Below are 21,234 nucleotides of genomic sequence, written 5' to 3'. Positions count from 1 at the left end.
ATTTGGAGTCACTTTGAGCAGGAAGTATTGTCCTATATCCCTTCCTCCAGGAAGGCCTCCTTGATTCCCTTTGCCCCCAGCCTGCCCTCCTCATTTGTGAGTCTCTTTTCTGTGTGTTCCTTGTTGGGGTTTGTCCCAGCGGAAGAACATCTGGAGAGCAAGTGCCGGTCTCAGCTCCCTCCACAGAGCCGGCTTCTCCATCTCTGCCTCTGAATGATCAGCTGGTCCCCTGGAAACGCGGGCAACCTCCCTTCCCATGGCCCTTCCCTCCCAAGGCCTGGGAATCAGAAGCAAAGCTGCTGTGGCGGGCCGAGGCTCCGGTCCTCCACTGTCTGTCTGTTCATCCACAGGGTGTGAGGAGCTGCTGAAGGATGTGCTGTCCGTGGAGAGTGTAGGGACGCTGCCCTGCGCACCGGAGATCCCAGACTGTGTGGAGCAGGTAAAAGGGGGCGGCCTCAGGCCCCTCCTCTCTCGGGAGGGATGGGGCTCCCCCTGCGGCCCACCTTGCCCTTCTTGGTCTTTTTGTCTTGGCTTCACATTTTTGGTGTCTGGGGGCTTCAGAGCCTCCTCTGAGAACCCTTTGGCTTTAAAGTCAGGAAACAGACTTTGGAACCAGAGCGGTGAAGTCCCTTGGGAAGCCACAGCAGAGAGTGTAGGGACTGGGTGTCCTCCCTCCGTGGTACCAAAGAGAAACCGAGCCTAGAGAAGGAAAATGACAGGCAGGCAGGACGACAATATTTTTCTTTTCTCCCGCGCCATTACCCGCTGAGCTGACAGGTCCCTGTGTAGTTTTTTTTTTTTTTTTTTCAAACAACGACCACCAGTTCCCCAATTCAATTCGATTCTGACACTAACCACCCAGAGTTAGTACAGACCCAGGGTCGAGGACTCAGTCCTACAAGACTGCCTGTCTTGGGGGCAACCACAAACAGGGCGCTCAAGCTACCTGTAGGTATCTCTGCTAGCTGACTACAAAGGTGGGAGTTCCTATGACCCTCCTCAGGTTCTGTAATTCACTGGGATAACTCAGAACTTAGGAAAACACTGTATTCACTCACAAGTGAACTCAAAAAGAATCTGGAGGTTTTAGCTAGAAATAAATGATAAAGATTTATTCAAGGGTCTCGGGGTTCGCACACTGTAAACACAGCTAGGCAATACCTAGAAGTGTTCCAAAGAAGAAGGAAAAGCTGAGTTCTTACAGTAAAAATTACATTCTTAAGAATCAGTCCTGCATTTTTAGCCTCTGACTGAGTCCAAGATGGTAATCCTCAGGGGTCCCCAACCCTCGGGCTGTGGACTGGTACCGGTCCGTGGCCTGTTAGGAACTGGGCCACACAGCAGGAGGCGAGCGAGTGAAGTTTCATCTGTATTTGCAGCCTCTCCCCAGAGCTAGCATCACTGCCTCAGCTCCACCTCAGATCATCAGGCATTAGATTCTCATAGGAGCACCGGTCCCTGGTGCTGAAGAGGTTGGGGACCACTGCTCTAGATGACCAGTAGTATGAATAATGGATACAGGTGGTCCGGGTAGGTAAACATTCTTTCCTTAGCCTTTTAGGGGGTAACCAGGGAGTTATCTGAAGGTTTGATATATTTCTAGGCATTGATGCAGAACTAGAAAGTTCACAAGTTTAAGTTCCCAAGCTTGTGAAAACAAGAGTAGAATTATTTCCTCATTCTTTGATCTACTTGATTTTATTAATTTAGCAGCTTCACTGCAATGACTCTATTATGTTTTCTTCACTCTTCCTCATTATGATTATCAGTTTGTTATAAAGGACAGAACTGCAGCCACATGGGAAAGATGCCCTCCAAAGGGCCGGGTTTGGAGGCGGGGTTGATAGAGATTTCATGCCCTCTCCAGGCACACTACCCTCCCAGCACAGCAACGTGCTCACCAGCCCGCATCTCCGCATCTCTTGTTTGAGAGTTTTTATAACCCAGTCTCCAGCCCCTCTCACCTCCCAGAGGTGGGAGGGTGGGGCTGAGAGTTCTTACCTCCTAATCATGAGTTTGATCTTTCTGGTGACCAGCCTACCCTGAGGCTCTCTAGAGGCCCCACCCCGAGTCACCTCAATAGTGTGAACTCAGGGGTGTTTGGAAGGGGCTCCTTGTGAACAAGCAAAGGCACTCCTCCCATTGGAGAAGTTCCAAGGGCTTCAGAAACTCAGTGCCAGGAAGTGAGGCAAGGACCACAGTCACCATGGCTCTGGTTTTACTGTTACCATCGCCTAATGGTTTGTTTTGTATAGAACTTTGTACTGTTTTTCCAAACACTGGAGATTTACCCTACAGAGAAACATGCTTTAAGATGTGAGAAAACAGACGGCCGATACATGAGGATTCCCTGCCTCCTTATGCTGTGTCCTGAAGTATTAGAAAGTGGTGCTGAAGTTGCAAATGCTCCTTGACTTATGATGGGGTTCCGTGCCCACGGTACCCAGGTCGTGTCTCTGCAGCCATGGGTTGCTTTTGGGGCCCCCACTCGAGCCATCCACACTTCTAGAGAAGATGGCTTGTGGGGAAGAGGTGAGAAATAGGCACAGAAGAGTTGGCCTGTTTTTAAAGCGACAGCGTTTTTCCACACACACAATCTGGAGGTTATAGTAAAGCAAAGATCGTGTCAGTCGAATTGCAGCAACCCCAGGACTCCTCTCATTTCCTCTCTCTCGGGACTTGCACACAAGTAGGTTTTCGTTTCCTGTGGTGTAAGCCCTCCTGGGTGAACTCTTTCCTGCCCTCCACGCAGGTCTGGCCCTTACAGGTGGCCAGAGCCCAGCAAGATAATGATTGATTGCCAGACACAGTGCGGAGCCTGTTCGTGAGTGCCTGGTAGTGCAGCTTGGCTGATCTGGGCTCTATTTCTCACGATGGGCCCCTGTGTGCTGGCAGGGGGGTGAAGGGGGACAGTTCGGAGGCCAGCCTGCTGGGCTCTTGAGCTCCTGTGCTGATGGGTCTTAAAGGCCTAGAGGCCTCAGGCCCTGTAATATGAATGAATCTCTTTCCTGCCTCAGGCTCTGTGTTCCATTTGGCTAAGGGCCAGGAAGAGCAAGACCACAGCCCCTCAGGTGGGGGAAGTTGAGGGGGCCAGCCTGGGACAGGTTCTAATCCTCTAGGCCATGCCTTCAGTGCCCTGCTGTGTCCCAGCTGTCCCCTAGGGGTCAGCTTAAGACTGATGAGAGTTCGGATCACTACTCAGGTGCTGCTAGGGGATGAAAAGAGAGGAGTGGCTTGGGGACTATGCAGGGACGACACCTGATGGAAAGGCACCAGCTCGCCCATCTTCCCCTTCTGCCCTCAGGTTGGGGTGATAACCTTTGATGTCGCCACTTGATGAGGGTTATAATTAAAATAGTGAAATGCTTTAGTGTTGGCTGGTGGTAAACAGTTGCAAACCTGGCATCCTAAAGCACCTCACCCTTCTTGCCCCTCTCTCAGGTCCAGGAACCCACTCTGGGCTGACAGAGGCTCTCAGCTTGCTGTCCAGACTTGCAGGCCAATGACAGTCCATCTGGGGCTGGTGGCGCCTGTGATACACTGATTCTTGAACTTACTAGATGTCACCCTGCCTGTGTCCTCAGAGCCTGTGGCACCTTAGCACAAACAGCCTCATTCAGGGCTTAGTAAACCCAACTGTTGGGCAGGTTTCCTGACGCAGAGTATTTGAAATTGGTCAGAGGGAATATTGGTGTCTCCAGTGTCCACAGTTTGAGCCTGAGGTCTCAGGAAGTGCCCTGGGGGTCCCTCTTGAGGCTGGCCTGCTGAGGGCCTGCCCACTGTTCTTCCATTTTTTCAGAGCCCCCACCCTATATGGTATAGGAGTCTCTGTGGGGGCCTGGGCAGGTACGGAGAGCCTGACCCCAGATTTCAAAGGCTAGGGGGCAATGAGATGAAACCTAACCCCACAAGCTCTGTAAGATCCTGGGCTCTTGGTAATTCTTCCACATGGGCTGATTAATAGGGAACCCCATAGGACAAATAGGGCATCAGGCCACCTGCTTCTCCTGTGTAATAGCCATCTCAGCAAATGGTGTCACCATCCATCCAGTCCCCAAGCTAGAAAGTCATCCTTGATGCTTCAACATCCAGCTGACCTCTAGCCCCCTGGTCCCTACTCACCTCTGTCCCTCTTCCACTGCCACCTACTGGCACTCTTTATGGTCCCAAGCATTTCTCTCTCCAGACCCTCATTCCATAGTTGCTTCAGGATCTTCCAAAGGAGCTACCCTGATTGTGTCACTAACCCCCTCCCTTTCTGTGGCCCCTCATCACCAATAGGATATAATCTGCCATCATCTCCTACCTGCTTATCCAGCCTCATCTCTCACCATAGCACACCCCGGAATTTGTGACACCCATCTGCTCCTCTGGGACTTTGTACAAGTTGTAATTTTCCTGGGATGTCCTCTACCCACTGTCCCTGGGCTAACTTCTGCTCATCATTTAAGACTTACATAGGCACCTTCCCCTCCAGGAAGCCTTCCCGGTTCCTTCTGCCTCAGCCTGCCCTCTACCCTGGAAGAAGACTTGCGCTGAGCTTCCGTGGGGCCCTGTGCCCTCTATCACTGCCTTAACCTCATCCCCCAGGATGGCCCCATGTTCCCTGCACAGTGACATCAGTGGCGGCAGGGCTCAAGCTGAGCTTGCCTTCTCGTACCCAGCACAGCACCCACGGCGAGCCTCCTTATCCATGCTCCACAGAGCATTTCTCTAAGTATTTCTAGGAGGAGAAATCTAGACATGGACTTGTATTGAAAGGTATACAGATTTTGCGTGTTTTAAAATATCATTTTAATAGATGGGGCCAAAATTTTCCTCGTACTAATCGTGTCATTCAATAGTGTATAAGAATGCCCCTTTTCTCACCCCTTCACCAACCCTGGACATTCTCCATCTACCTACAGGTCTCCCTTCTACTCTTCTCCCCTCCCTTTTCCAGTCTGGTGAACCTGAGGGAGGGAAACTTATTCTCACTTTCGTATGCGTTGCTGTTTACTAGTGAAGTAGATGTTTCCTGTCTTCACTGGCCCTTTGCAGTTCTTTTATGAACTGCCTATTCGGTCTTTGCCCATTTTCTGTTGGGTTGTTTGTCTTCTCCTTATTGATTTATAAGAAACATATCTATTCTGACTGTCAATCTTTATGCATTTTGCTTGTATTTTAATCTTGGTTTTGGTGTCTTTTATTATACAGAATTTAAAACTTCCGATGTAATCATTATCAATCTTTTTAGGCCATCTACCTGTTCTGTGTTATTTTGTGCCTTCCCTACCTCAAGGCTAAACACATATGCTCCTATATGTGTTCAAATACTTTTAAACAAAGAGTGTTTATGGTTAGCTCTTTGATTCACCTCGAGCATGTTTTTGCTTTTGGTGAGGACAATAGCTGGCATTATTATTTTCCACATGTTGCCACCTGTTCAAGTTTCTACTGTAACCTTTTTCCCCAGTCATGTGAAATTTCACTCCTTTACCATCTGCTCATGTTTCCTTGCAAACATGGGTCTCTTTCTGGACTCTAGTCTGTTGTGTTGATCTATTTTTCTACCTACTTCTAAGCCCAAACCACAGTTTCAGTGACTCTTGCGTTTATAGTTTGATGTCTGATAGAGAAAGCCTCCTTCATCATTTTTTATTTAAATTTTCTTTTTATTATTCTTACATGTTTTCTCTTCCAGAAGTCTTTTTTTATTTTTTGGTTAAATTTGATTAAAAATCCTGCTAGAGATTTTCTTTGAAATTTGTCCATCGATTGAAGGGAATTGGCTTCTTTGCAATATTGAGTTCTCTCATCCAGGAACACAGTATGTCTCTTCATTTATTCTGGCCTTCCTTTATGCCCTTCAGAAAAGTCTTATGATTTTTCTCAAATAGGTTCCGCACATTTCTTAATAGGGTGACTGTCTTTTAGAGTTTCTGTTGCTGTTGTGTGTAGGATCTTTTTGCCGTGATGTTTTCTAATTAGTTACAGCTAGTGTATAGAACAGATTTTTATTTTTGGTGTTGATCTTGTCATGACAACCTTACTAAACTCCCTTATTAGTTCTAGTATTTCATTTACGTACTGTTTTCCAGCCCACTTAATCTACATAACAATGTAGCTGTATTATTTTTCTGCATGAATTCAAATGGCTACATAATATCTCATCACATGAAGACAACCAGATTTACTTACCAGTTCGTTATTGTTGGGCATATACATTCTTTAACCTGATTTTATGATTAGCAAAAGCAGTATGATCATCATTCTTGTAGCGAGATTGTTCCCCATAGCAGCAATTGTTGCTTTAGAATAAGTCAGAGGCTGGCAAATTACAGTTCCCATGGGCCAAATCTAGCAGCCTGTTTTTATAAATAAGGTTTTATTGGAACACAGCCACACTCGTTTGCTCACCTCTTGACTGTGGCTGCTTTCACATTACAATGGCAGAGCTGAGTGGCTGCCACAAAGATTTATGGTCCTCAAAGCCTAATATATTTACTGTTTGCCCTTTACAGAAAAAGTTTGCCAACCTTTGGGATAGATTCTGGTAGGTGGAAAATGTTTTATACAAAAAAAAAAAAAATGCAAGTCTTAAAATTTCTGATACATCTGCAAATTCTTCAGAAGAGTTATCTCCATCAGGATCCCTACTCCCCTTTTGCTATTGAGTGTTACTGATTTCTTAAATCGTTTTAATTTAAGAGGCTAAAATTAAAATTGCTGTTTTGAATTATAATGTGGTTGAACTTCTTAAATTACATTTATTGGTCATTAGGTGTTCTTTCTTCATGAATTGCCTGCCCACATTCCTCGCTCTGATTTTCATGGATGTTCATTTTCACTGATTTATAAGAACTAGCAATATTAACTTTTTGACATGCATTACAAGTATTTTTTCAGCTGGTCATTTATTTTTTACCCTTGTTTATGACAGCAAGTTAAAAAAAAATTATAGCCAACTCATAAATCTTTTCCTTTACAGCTTCAACCTTTGGCATAATGCTTAGAAAGGCTTTTCCACTCAAGACTGTGAAACTATTCTATTTTATTTTTATTTTATGTATTCAGTTTTCATGTTTAAAGCTCTGATCCATGGAATGAATTTTGATGTCTAGAGCGAAGTAGGGATCCAATTTTCTTTTTATCTCCTCAGCCCCTCTTACCCTTCCTCCTGCCCACCTTACCTCACAGGAACCAGAAGCTCTTTATAAGGTTATATGCTTAAGTGGTCCCCTGATGGCAAAATAAATGGGGTTTGCTAGGAACCCGGACTTCAGCCTGAGCCCAAACTGGCTCTTCTGCTTATATTCGGAAAAAGCTTTGCCAAACCCTAGTCTTGCCAGTACATTTTTAAAAAATCTACACTGTGCTTCTCTCTAGAACTGGCCTGGGGGCACTTATGACCTGAAGGTCCAAGTCCACCATTGCTTAATTTAATCCATCCTGAAGCAAGTGTTTCTAAAACCACTTGTGACAACAGCAGTTTTAAATCCTCAGGTCCAAGTTCACCGTTGGTTAACTTCGACCATCCTGAAGCAAGCATTTCTAAAACCATTTGCGACGACGGCATTTTTAAATTCTAAAAATACTTTTTTCTGACAAACATTGCTTTGATTCAGCTGTGCTGGTGGAGGTGTGGGTGGTGGCACCAGGCTTGACGGGTGTAATGAGGGTGTTTCATAGCTCAGAGCGGGGCCTTATTTGATCTGTTCTGCTTACGTATGGGCCCAGTATTTTTTCTGTTTCAACACCTCCCTTCTCCAAAAAGAAAGGATAATTTATTTATCTCAAGCCTCATAAACTGTTATAGTTTCTGTAAGAATAAAAAGATATTCAAGTCATATCTCTTTTTATATTTTATTTTATTTTTTTTAATTGAAGAAATGATTTAAATTACCCCTGCCCCCATCTACCTTCCCCTTCCCCACTTGAGTCATATCTGTGGGAGGTAACTGAATTCTGATTAAAGCAAAGGTGGCTGGGGCAGAAACGAAGCAGATGTCGAAGCCCTTTTGTTTGTTACCTCACTCTGGTCTGCTCTGATCGTCTGTCCCCCACCCCCTCCTCCTAACCACTCCTACCTTAAGAAGGCTGGGCTGAGCCCACCCTGAGCACCAACTTCCCAGGACAGTCTTGCACTCCACCCTCTGCCTAACTGGACCCTAATGCTCAAGTTCATACATATCTTTAGAACTTAGACTCACGAAGTTAGAGCTTAAGCAAACTTTAGAAAGTGGCCGCTTATATCTGTTATTTTTTTAAAGCCGAGTAGAAGGGGAAAGTTTGGTTTTATTAATCTGTAGAAAATTTGTATTTAACTTTGCAGTGTTATTTCAGCATCCTCTCTTTCATTGACTATACATACTTTGATCTCTCCCATTCTTTTTTGAAGCAGCTATCCCAACCTGCTTGTTCCCTCAGTAATGAGTTAAGTAAATTTTGACACAGGTAACAGTGTGAAAACATACACACATACAGACAGACAACCACATCAGGACAGATGTTAGTTCTCAGAAACTGCACAGTCTAAACTAGTGTTTCTCACCTCTGGATACCCATTGGAATCATGTAGGGTGCTTTAAAAAAATACTGATGCCTGGGTCCCTCTCAGAGATTCTAAATTTGTCTGGCAAGGGGTCTACTCATCTATTTTGAAAAGCTCCCCAGGTAATTCTAATACATACCCAAGTTTGAAAACCAAGTGTTTAAATCAAGAGTTCTCAAACTTTGATGCATGTTAGAGTAAGCTGGGAGCTTTTGAGATTCTGGATGCCCAGGCTATTCCTCAGACCAATCAACCCAGAACCTCTAGAGGCAACACCCAGACATCAGCATTTTTTAAAGCTCCTTGGGTAATTCCTTGAAGCCATGACACATACAATGTCCTGGATTCGGGCCAGTTCACCTCAACGTTTCTCTTCCTAAGGATAGAATATAGAGGCTGGGGTGGGAGAAGATGCTTACACCTTGAAGATGGCCAATGTCTGGCACAGCATGTGTGCTCAACAAAGGTTTTTACCCATTTCATGTGGCTCCAGAAGGCGTCTTCTGGGGAGAGTGGTTTGGTATTGCAGGGCCCTGGTCTGGGGTGTCCTTTCCATAGGACCTGGCTGCCAGCGTGCCAGGCATAAGGACGGAGCATTCCCAGAGTCCAGTGAGCCATTACTTTGCTTTTCCAGAAAGAGGCCCTGCAAAGGCCCACGGGGACTCAGGTCAGCAGGGCTGGGGCGCTCCATGTGTCAGAGCCTGAACAGAAATCTCATTAGGGAGTTCCTCATGTGCTCCCCCCCAGCCCCCGCCAGTTTAGAACCTTCTGAGAGCTCAGGCTCCCACTGCAGAAGGTGCAAGAATGGAGAGTAGATCACGTTGACTTAACAAAGACCTAGCGAATTTACTTTTCCTCTGACTTTAATTTGAAATTTTTCAACTTTCAGGAAAGTCGTCAGAGGAAAATGAATACTCATATACCCAGCATCCTAGATTCACCAATTGTTAGCATGTTGTTAATTTGTTTTCTCTGCATGTGTGTGTGTGTGTGTGTGTGTGTGTGTGTATACACACTCATTTTTTGTGGGCCTATTTAAAAGTTAGTTGCTGACATTATGACACTTTATTCTTAAATACTCGACCATTCCTAAGAGCAAGGATATCCACCTACGTACCCACAATACAGTTATCATTTGTGGGAAATTTAACATTGACTCAATGTATTATCTCATGTACATTACATATGCAAATTTGCCATTATTTGTATAGCTTTTCTTTTTGATCTTGGGTCTAATCCAGGATTACATTTAGTTGCTGTGTCTCTTTAGTCTCCAATCATCTAGAAGGATTTTCAACCCTTTTTTTTTTTTTGCCTCCTTAATGACATTTACATTTTTGATTAATTCAAACCACTTACTCCAGAGAATGCCCCTCAATTTGGATTTGCCCATGTTGATTGTCTAGCCCTTTGAGGTAGTACAATTTAAATCCAGATTAAAAAGAGGTGGTGAGGAAGGGCGCAGAAGGGGAGTTCTGTCATGTTTGTTTTTCCACTCCAAAACTCATTTAAAGTACCTACCCTTGGTGCCCGCTCCTTGAGCCTCAGTCTTCCTACCTGCAAAGCAGCCGGCAAGTGGGGTGTGCAGGAGATAGGGGAGCACCACAGGATGGAAGGACTTGTCTGTGTGGGGCAGAGTGTCTACTCCTTGGCACCTGTCCCCAGAAGTGGGAGAAGGCATCAGGCCTCGGTGCTTGCTGGCTCTGAGAATGTGCTGTGGGCCGTGTGGCTGTCTGTGTAGTGTATGGTGAACCCTGCCACCTGGGAACAGTGTGGGGAGACATGGGTCCTTGCTTCATGGCTGTGGCCATATCATCCTCTCAGATCTTTGCACAGCTACCCTCTCATCCTTTAAGTTTCAGCACAAATGTCACCTCCTCAGAGAAACCTTCCCTGACCACTCATCTCAAGGAACCGCCTTCTCACCTAGTCCCTGTCACCGTCATAATGCCCTGCTCATTTCCTTCAAAGCATACATAGTCTTAATCGTCTTGGTGTGCTGTCTTTCTCCCCTCCCCCATTGGACTGTAAGCTCCGTGGGTCGAGGACTTTGCCTGCCTCTTTCACTGCTGTGCCCTCTGTACCCAGCACAGTGCCTGGCACAGAGATGCCATCAACACATATATGTGTGAGCAGATAGATGAATCTCAGCTGTGGAAGGCCAACCCTGCCAGGGAGGATGGGCAAGTTTTCTCCCACCTAGGAGCAGTTGGGGGAACCCCTGCCCCGAAATGCTGTGCAGATCACGCTCTGCCTCTGTGCTTCCGGGGGCTTAGGAGCTGGAAGGGAGGTGACTGGTTGCTCTGACTGTACACAGGGGCTTTCAAACTTTAATGTGTGTTTAAATCACTTGGGGGCTTACCAAGATGCAGACTCTAACTCAGTAGGTCCAGTGTTGGCCTGATTCTGCATTTCCTGCAGGCTCCCAGGTAGTGGTGGCCCTGCTGGTTGGGGACCACACTAGCAGAGCTTTCAGTGACTTGTGGGTCCTGCCCCCAGGCTTCTCCTTAAATGCCATAGGAAGATGTGGAAAGAGCCTGAGGGTCCCTCCACTGCTTCCTCTCTCCTTCCTCCCGCCCTTCACCAGCAAGTGTTGTTTCTAATAGTGGCTGTCACCTCCGCATGTGGTGAGGCCTGCTAGATTTCTGTTTCCACATGTCTGCTACTGTGACAGACAAGACAGATTCTCTGCCAGGAATTGTGCTCAGCCACTTATTTCTGTCACCGCTCTGCTTTCCCTCCGTGCTCCTTTCATTAAGGCAGACTCCTTGGGGATGTTGTGTCTGCCGACATCAGGCCCGGCTCGCCACCCCAGTGCCTGGTGGGACAGCTGACCTGGCTGGAAACTGAGAGGTGTTGCCAACCAAACCTGAGGCTGAGGGGTTTCCAAACTTCGGTTTGGGGAGTAGGCGCATATAAGCATGCCTGATCGGCCCTAGAAGTAAAGGGTTAACTTAAACATGGGGAAAGCAGGGGCTTTGGGATCTGGGCGTCCTGGGCTTGGAGCCTAACCCTGTCACTTACAAGTTACTTGACCCCTCTGAGCCTCACTTTCTTCCCTTGCTAAATGGAGGCTGTTACTGGTGTTTTCCTCACAGGGTTGTTGTAAAAGTGAAAAAGGAGAAGACATGGAAAGCACTCAGCACAGGGCCTAGGAAATGCTGGAGTCTCTCAAATCATGACGCATAGATTGTGATACATATCATGTAGATTTAATGCCTTTTGCCCCACAGTCGTTAACAAGGTGCTGATAAGAGATGCCTGTGTCCCACAGAGGCCTCCTGTCCACACAACTGAATCCCATAACAGACCTGTTGCTCCTGTACAACTAAGAAATTCAGCCCCTCGGGCATTCCCAAGAATTGGGCCCACCCCAGTGCCAGAAGCTTCCCCCAGGGGTGGGAGGGCCTGAGGACATGAAAACCATCCCTGCTGAGCTTGAGGGAGAATGCTTCCGTTTTATTAGAGATAAACAGCTGCTTCCACCCTGATCACTGCTACATTCCTTTTCCTGACCAGGATATTACAAATGGCTCAGAATGATATGAGACACAGTGTCATGTCTGATTTTTGAGATGGAACCCTCGGTGCACTCTGGGGGGGCAGGTATCAGGCTGGTTATCGAGTCGCCCCAAGACTTTGATTATCAGCACAGCACTCACGGGCAGGAAGAGCTCTGAACAAGTCCCTGCCTCAGTGCCTTGCCTACGCCCACCGTACTGGTTGGACAGAAAGGGCTCTTTGGACTACAAGGGCTGGGAAGCTGAGCATCTTCTCAACTCCGCCCTGGACCTTACCTCCAGAACCCATTTCACGACAGCCGCCTTCACCACACCCAGCTTGGTCTTCTATCTGTGCTATGACTTGGAACATTCTTGTTGTCCTCACGGGAATTTTTAATCCAGGCCAAAAGGACCCCTGAGATGGGTGGGAGGGCTGGCACTCAGGCCAAGGCATGTCAGGACCCTTATCTGCTGCAGTGAACATTAGCGGATGCCCGGGAGGCAGCTGCACCTCAAACCTGAATTTATAGGCAGATGCTCAGCTAGATAGTGATATGGGAAAGTCTCCTGAGGACACACTAACCCACATTCCTTTAGATTTTCCATTCCTGATCTCAAGTTCCATGTCAGAAAGCGCTGTTTCATCCTATCTTCTTGCAAAAGCCTCTTCACAGACATACATTTAGTTTTTATTCCCTTGGCTCAGTGGAAGGCAACCTTAAACAATATTTCTTCTACTTCCTTAAAATTGCTACTGGAAACCTTATCCTATTTACCGTCTTCTTGTATGCTTTGATCCAATACATTCCTTTTAGGATTTTGCACCAGAAAAAAAAAAGTCCATCCTGATGAAATGATATTCTTCTCTCATCAGATGATAAGAATTGGAGCATGAGTACTCCTCGATTTCCCTTTTTGATAGGTAGAAAACAGCACCAATGGTGAATCTATAATAACTTTCATTTTAGTTATTTACCTCCTTTTGCCGTATGGTTTATTTGTATTTTATTAGTTCAACTGTGAATGTGTCTTTTATTGTAAACAATTTCACAGCTGTCAATAACAACAACAAAAACGAGTGTGGATTTAGTTAAAGAGAATCTATTTGGAAGGATTATTCCAAGGAGAGGAAGAAACTATTCAACAGGCTCTGACGCAAGATCTTCGGGCTTCTCGAGAGTTAGCAAAAGGGGTTTTCTTTATGGGGAGGAATAAACAAAGCTAGAATGAACCAGTGTGGAGAAGTGAGATGACAGGGTCATTGGGAATAGTTGAGAGAATGTTTTAGGCCGAGGCCAGTCTGTGCTCGATGGCTGTTAAGAAGGGGCTGAATGCTGACTCAGGCAAGGGGGAGCCAAAGTTCACAGACCTGGAGGAAGAAGAAAAGCTTAATCGAAGTTTGGTTAACAAGCATTTTGTTCTGGTTGATCACAGGGACCAGCAGTCGAGGAGGAGCGGGAATTTGGAGGATGGGAAGCGTTGATTCCCAGGTCTCCCTTTGCCTAGACTGTACCCCTGCCAGGTGCAAGGCCTGCCTCATCCATTGCTCTGCCCTGCCCGTTCCTGACCTAGTGCTTGCTTGGTCAGTGTTTGTTGACCAGCTGAATGAGAGCCTTCCTGGAGTCCGGAGCAGGCCTCTCTGGGAGGTCTAGGAACAAGCAGGCCTTCCCTGAGGGTTCCCCAGCTCCTGGCTGGGACCTCTACCTCCTGCATGAGGGGCTTCTAGCTCCCCGCTTTCCCTAAGAGGGTCCCCAGCTCCCAGCTTTTCCCCCTCTTCTATGAGGAATCCTAACACCCCTTTCTCCTCCTCCTCACCTAGAGGGTGCCCTGCAGCACTACTGGTTCCTGCTCCCACCCAGGTCCCTCCCCAGGTGGGAGCTAAGCGAAGCAGGGCCCCCTCTGCATGTTTGCCGGGCCTGACCTCCCACAGGTGACCACACCTTCCAGGACCCTCTCTCAGCTTGTCTCTTTCTCTATTTCTATTCCTGTGCTCACTCTCTGTCTCTGTCTTTCTGTGCCTCTGTGTGTAAGTCACTTTCTGACTCTTTGTACCTACCTCTCTCTGTCTCTCTGACTTCATCTCTGTCCCTGTCTAGCCGATCTTTCTCTCTCCCCCTTGCCCCCTCCCCTGTCTTTCTCTCGTTTCTCTCCATCTTATCTCTCTTTGGCCTTCTAATACCTCTAGTCTCCGCACAAGGAGGCCTTCTAGTTGGACCCAGGTCTCAGCAGGCGCCAGACAACAAGAGCTGGCTGGGGAAGGGACAGATGGAGTGTCAGCTATGCACAGGCACTTTACATATCTGATCTCTAATCACCACCCTACTCCACCCTACCCCATCCTGTCTACTTAGATGAACCTTGCCAGGTAGGTACTATTATACCCATTTTACTGACGAGGTAGCTGAGGCTCCGATAGCAGTTAAATCGCTTGCCCAAACGAGGACTCAGGACTACAGTGTGCAGAGCTGGAATTTTAATGTGCACCTGTCTGATGCCAGATACCTCAGATTATCAGCTGTGTCTACTTCTCATAAGGCTCCTCAGGTTCCCCAGGCCTCTCCACACTTCCCTTGCCCCAGCAGCCTGGGAGAAAGGACCAGAAGGACTCATTTGCCCTGAGGGGTTTGCATAGCTTCAGAGACAGCTCATCTGAGCATCTGCATCACTGGAGGACAATCCTTTACCCCAAGGAATGAAACTAATATTCCAGAAGCAGGGTGTGGCCTGGACTGGGGAGAGGAGAATTTCCCAACCAAGCCCTGCTAGCCTTGAACATGGGCTCTGACTTGGGCATAGAGGGTCCCAAAACCAAAGTCTTTTGGTTGGGTGGAGGAGGCAGCGGGCACAGAGCCCCCCAGCGTGGAATTGTACGGAGTGGTTAAAAGGTGTTCCTCAGAAAGGAAGTCCTCTGCAAGGGACCCCGGGAAATGCATCAAGGAAAGACAAGCTGGCTTCTTGGCTGCAAGACTTCTGAGAGCCTGTGCACCTCTGGGACTGCCAGCAGGGAGGTGGAGGCAGTTGGCCAACATTCTTTGCTCTTAGAACTCTTCATGCACCAGCATCTTTGTTGCAGAAATGCAGAACTGACTAGTTCTGTGAGTAGACCAGACTGTGGTGTGAAACTTGTTTCAAGTGTAGCTGCCACTTCTTCCTCACAGGAAGTAGAATGTGGCCCTGTGATAACAGTGTAGAGTTTGGTCAACTGCTGTTACACAGGAACCGAAAGGCTGTGGCTACGTACACAGTCGTATGGGAGTCTGCTCCCTCTGTCTACTAGCCAGGCTCCCTGTGCCACGCAACTCTAAGGGGCACTCTTCTCATCATAGTCCATTGGAGTGGCACCTCTGGAAGTTGTGCAGTGCACAACCTGTGCAGCCAAACATGTGTTCCTGGTCGCAGCCTTCATCGTGGTTATTTGACTGTTGCGACAGCCTCTCTGTTGACTTTCTGTTTCCAAACTGCCACCTCTGGTGTTTCCTGCAATCCTCTTCTGTGTCACCTCTCCAAGTCCTTGCTCCCCTCAGCCATCTGCCAGAGTAGTCTGCAAGTTCCCTCAGCTGTGCAGGGGCCCTGGGGGTGCAGTCCTGCCTCTGAGATAGATGGGCTGTATGGTCTTGGGCAAATCAGTTAACCACTGGGGCTAACGTCCTCGTTTGTAAAATCAGGATAAAACACCCATAGGTTATCGTTTTCTTTATCACAAGATACTGAGCTTCAGGAGGCCAGAGGCTGTCTCATTCATTTCATGTCCCCCCGTGTGTGGCACATACTAGGTCCTGGTGAATGTTTGTTGAGTAAATGAATGTGTGTCACTTTGACCAAAACCTTTCTGCAGCTTCTCCTCTTGTGCTTGATTGGTTTACCCAGGATTCCCCCTAACACTGCCTGCCCTGCCTACTTCTAGGCCTTTGCCTATACTGTTCCCTCTCCTAGAGTTCCATCTGCTCAATCTGTACCACTGACCGTCTTGGGGACAGCTCAGCTGCCACCCCAGAACCCTTCCCAGCCCTCTCCCCCAACCAGAAGCAGCCTTCTCCTTCCATAGCCATTCCTCCCACATGGCCCTGAAACCTCAGTCTGACAGGGGTCATTGGTGTTCCAATGGGGCCCCTCTGTTCTAGGCAGAGGAGGGGTTGGCACATTACTGTATCCTCTTGGGGTTTCCTGAGCCTGCAGTGCAAAGCAGGGCTCAAGACGGGAGGACACAGAGTGGATTGGAAATTGGTGGCAGCCAAAGTCCCCTTTCCCGCCTTCCAGTCACTCCCAGCCCTCTCAGTGCCCTTCACGAAGGGAAGAAATCCTGGGCAGGGCACTGGCCTGCTGCCTCTCCAGGCACAGATCCAGGCTGGGCTGGGACAAACCAGTTTGCTAAGTCCTGACTTGGGGTGTGGGGATGAGACACTTCAAGTTCAAGTTTGGGGTCAATTGAAAAGTTAGTCTTTGGGTCTGGTGGAGAAGTAAGCACATTGGAGACTTGTGTTTGATGCCTTGGCTTACCGGGCTCTCTGTTGTTTAAAAATAAAAAGTCCATTTAAAATGCTTATTTCAGAACCTGGCCTGTGGTAAGTGGTCATTGTCTGCTGTCCGTGGGAAGAGATAGTGTGGCTTCGTGTTGAGAGTGAGGACTTCGGCATCAGGTAGGCCTGGGTCTGAATCGCGGCTGAATCCCTTCCCAGTGAGACTTTGGGCAAGTCATGTCATCTCTCCGGACGTCCGTCTCCCGTCCATGAGGTGGGCATGATCCTGGTGCCCTCCTCAGGCTCGTCGTAAGGATTCAGAGAGGTAAAGTAGGAGCCCTTAGTATTAGTTAGAATGTGTTGGAGACTGACAGCAAGATGGAGCTCTAGAAACGGTGGCTATAAATATTACTGCTTCACTTCGATTTTCTGGCAAAGAATCATTAATTTCTTGGACCTCTTCATATTCTCTTGCCTTCCACGACTGGCAGTAGCAGGTGGCTTTCTCTCCGGGACTAATATTTCACAGAAACAAAATTGTGAGTTTTTTTTTTAAATCACTTCACAGGAGTTATCACTCGCAACTAGAGAAGAACAGCATTGTAAACCCTGGCTGGGTCATGTGCTGAAACCCCAACCACCCACAGCCCCCCACCCACAACCATATATACTCATGGCCTTCTCACTCATGGACCCCTTACCCACACCCCCAACATACCCCCAGTGCCCATGGACCCCTCCATACCCATGGATCCCCATCATCCATGGGCCCCTACCTACCTTGGATCCCTACCTACTGCCCCCATGGCTCCCCCACCAACCTCACAGCCTCCTCTACCCGCAGCCCCACCTGACCGATAAATACCTCAAAGCCATCCGCCACAGAGGAGCAGGTGCACAGGGGAGGCAGGAAAGCACCTCCCCCCATGCAAGCCTGAGCCTGGCCTTTGACTCAGATCATCCCCTGTCCACACCTCCATCCTCTTTACCATACACAGATAAGGACCACCACCGGGTTACTGAGCCCTGCTGTGACCTAAATGTTCAAACAAAAATAAATGGGTGCAGGACTGCTCAAGATTTAGTATGCTCATGTCCCTCAGGACTGTCAAAGACGGTGATGAGACTTGGCCAGGGAACCTTTCTTCCCTTCAGGAGCATCTGGGAGAACTGTTGCCAACATTCTCAGTCCTTCCTATTCAGAGCATGGGCTGTGGGTATCATTACCTGGGAGCTTATTAGAACTGCAGCATCTGAGGCTGGACCAGACCTACTGAATCTGAACTTGCATTTTAACAAGACCCCGAGTGACTCGTTCGCATGCTCGTTAAAGCCTGAGCCACACTCTTGCAGGTCACTGGGTCTCCACCCTGGCTGCATGTTGGAATCACCTGGGGGAACCTTAAAAACAGTGATGCCTTGGTCCCACATCCAGATCCAGATTTAATTAGTCTGGAGTTTGGCCCGGACGTGGAGAGTTTTAAAAGCTCCTCAGATGACTTTAACTGCAGAGAGGTTTAACTGCTCTCGGTCTTATTGCTGGACTGAGAAGGTGGCTGCTAGCCAGCACATGGATGGGTGAACATTAGGTTCAGGAGTATCCGCTTGGAAATGTGCAGGGAAGCATTTAAGGCCGTGGAACTGCCCCAGGGAGGCACAGGGACAACATGGCACTGACGCAAGGTCCCACTGGCTGGTTGCAAAGCCTGACCCAAGACTTAATTTCCTGACACCAACCCCAGGCTCTCAGAGTTGCTACCTCCACACCAAATCCTTGACAATTCTCCTTCCTGGACCTCCACCTCTGCCTTGGTTCTTGAACCAAAACCTTGTCTGAGTTCTGATCAGTAGGCTGCCTCTGCTCTGCTCTGACTTTGCTGGTCTCTGGCTCAGGGCTCCAGCAGACTATCCCTGCAGCCAGTGAAGCTTAATCCACCGAAGCCAGAGTGTTAACACATTGTAACCATGAGCTTCATCCCATTCTGTGATGAATACCAGCTGGGAGGCAGCTCAGTTTAGTGGAGAGCCAGTCACTCCAGGCAGGCTACTCTGAGCCCTAGCCCTGCCACTTGTCAGCTGTGCTGCCTTAAACTGATCCTTTAGCCTCTCTGAGCCCCAGTTCCCGCTTCCATAAGCTGGGCACAACAGCACTCCTTTACTTCAGATTGGTGTGCAGACTGAGTGAGATAATGAAGGTGTTGAAGCCCCAAGCAGTGCCTGGCACGTGGTGGGCACTAGATCAGAGTTAGGGTTCCTGAGGGCTCTCGGCATGGTTCTCAGCTGGCTCAGGCATCTCAGGCCCCTGCAGCAGGAACACCCCGAACCTCCTGGGCCGGAAGCAGCCAGCACATACCTTTCTCCTCTGCCAGACTCGCAGGCTCAACTGTTGTCCTGTGTGTGTCTTTTGTGGCTGCAAAGGGGAAATGTGCTGTCACTATGGGGGCTCCCCAGCCTTCCTGGGCTAGAGCAGTTGGCTACACTGGCCACAGTTGGTGGCACTCTTCCCACTGCATGGGCCCACTCATGACAGAGCAGTCGTTACTGTCATGGCTATTTTATTTTTATTCCTCCCCCTGGGAGGCCAGAATCGAAGGGAAACATCAGCTCTGCTGCCTTGTTACAGAGAGCAGGGAAATGGGCAGGTGGCTGAGTTTGGATATTCTCAGCCGGGGCCTGACAGGCTCAGAGTCACAGTGTCTCAGAGGACAGGACCCATGGAGACTGTCTGGTGTAAACCTTTCATCTTACAGATGGGGAATCTGAGGTCACTGAGGGTGAAGGACTTCCCCAAGGGTGAATCAGGGCTGCTGGAACCTGCTTCTCCTAGCTCTTGGGTCTGAGGTCTTTCCGCTGCCTCCTGTGACTGCTGCAGCCAGGAAGGAGTTGAGGCTAGTAGTCCAGAGTCCTCACTCTGAAGCCAGTGTTTCCATGTGTAATGCAGATCCCTGAGCCCCAGTGACTGACTCAGCCTCTAGGGTGGACCTGGGGATCTGCATCCTTAGCAAGCTCACCTGACCAAAGTTCTGGAAATCACTGCTGTGGACTCTCCTCACTGGTCCCAAAGCCCAGACCTGTGCTCTGGGTCTGTCCTCACCTCTCCTGCATCAAAATTCACGGCTCAAGAATCCCAGCCCCCAGTGAATCTGCTTTCACTTAAAGCATCACTCATCTGGCATACCTGTCAACAGTGGGTTCCAGATGAAGGAGACAGAGGTGGTGGCTTGTCATGGAGCTCATGCACCCTGGACTCAGACTGCAAGGGACTGATTCCCACATCTGCCACTCCCAATTGTGTGTCCTCTGCATGTTTCTTCACCTGTCAATGCCTTTGTTTCCTCACCTGTAGGATGAGAATGATGATGCCTCCCTTCTAAGGTGTCGTGAGGATCATGTGAACTGGTATAAATAAAATGCTTAGGCTAGTAACTAGCACATAGTATAGTCTATATAAATGTTCACTATTATTATGCCCATTTTACAGCCTGAGAAAGTTATGCTGAGAGAGGTTAAGAGTCTTTTCTAGCATTGCAGAGCCACTAAGTGGCACAGTTGGTTGGAGCTTTGTCCTTGTCCCACATAACCTCTGCCTGGTGACTACGGCCTTCCCACGCTTACTGGCCAACTTCAGCTCTGCTGGGGGGTTATGGATTGGTGAGGGAAGACCTTCCACACCCCTCCATTCGCTCATATACTCACTCTCACACTCTGGGGTTAGTATTAAGTCCAAATTTCGTGAGCCCAGGAGGCAGAGTCTCTGGAAACCAGATGTCCATACAGAGCTACTGGAGCTCAGCTTCTTTTTGTCCCAAAAGTCCCTAATGGGGACAGGGGCTTCCAGCGATGCTGCCACTCTCAGTCTTAAAAGCTCAATTTTTATTATGCCAATGTCCATATATACTCAAAGCTTATTTTCATTTTCTGGAAGAAATTACTCTTTAAATCTCTGCATTTTCGAACATTGGCTCTCCTGGTCCTTGTGTCAACAGGTCACTTCCTTGTCCGGGGAAGGTAGTTAAGGCCATGTGTCCTAGTATTCAGAAGGCTGATCCTTTGCAGTACTCCCCTCCCGCCCCACCCCCCCCCGTCTTTCTCCACTTAATTCTCTTCTCGGAGTGGTTCTGTTGGAATTAGGAAGTTGGGCCCCGCATCCAGCTGACACCCTCAGAATGGGTGCCGAGGAACTGAGTGAGGCCATTCGAGCCTGCGGAGGGCCTGGCACAGGGCCCGACGGACACTGTGCTCCCCTCTCCCCGCTGCCCACCCCTCTCCCTCTCAGTGGCCTGGGGAAAGGCAGCTCCATTACCACTCTTTTTCTCTTCTTTCATCCCTGCTGTGATAGAATCTGCCCTAAGCGGTCAGTGCCCATTCTAATGAAGGTAACTGAATGCCCGGGCAGCTGAAACCAGCCCTTTGCAAAACAGCAAGGGAGGGCTGCCCTTGAGGGCAGAGTGTGCCAGCTCTTGTTTGCCCTAGACTGGTATTAGAGACGGGCTGGGCCCTGCAGAGGGACCCAGGAAAAAGAACAGGACAGAAAGCAGGTTTATTTGGGGCGAGCTGGGCTGGCTCATTGTAGTTTATACTTAGTGCTCTCAGGAGTTGGAAAGGCAAACAGTAGATCTGGGTCACAAGGGGGTAGGTGGGGGAGGAGGTGGTCAGATTAACCAGGATTCTGATGCTAAGTGGCTGGGGCTCAGGACTCTGGGCTCTGGACTTGAGACCCTTCTGATCAGAGCTTCTCTTT

The sequence above is a fragment of the Pteropus alecto genome, unplaced genomic scaffold (genome assembly GCF_000325575.1).
Source record: "Pteropus alecto unplaced genomic scaffold, ASM32557v1 scaffold98, whole genome shotgun sequence".
Taxonomy (NCBI): Eukaryota; Metazoa; Chordata; class Mammalia; order Chiroptera; family Pteropodidae; genus Pteropus; species Pteropus alecto.
This window is presented reverse-complemented; position numbering follows the sequence as displayed.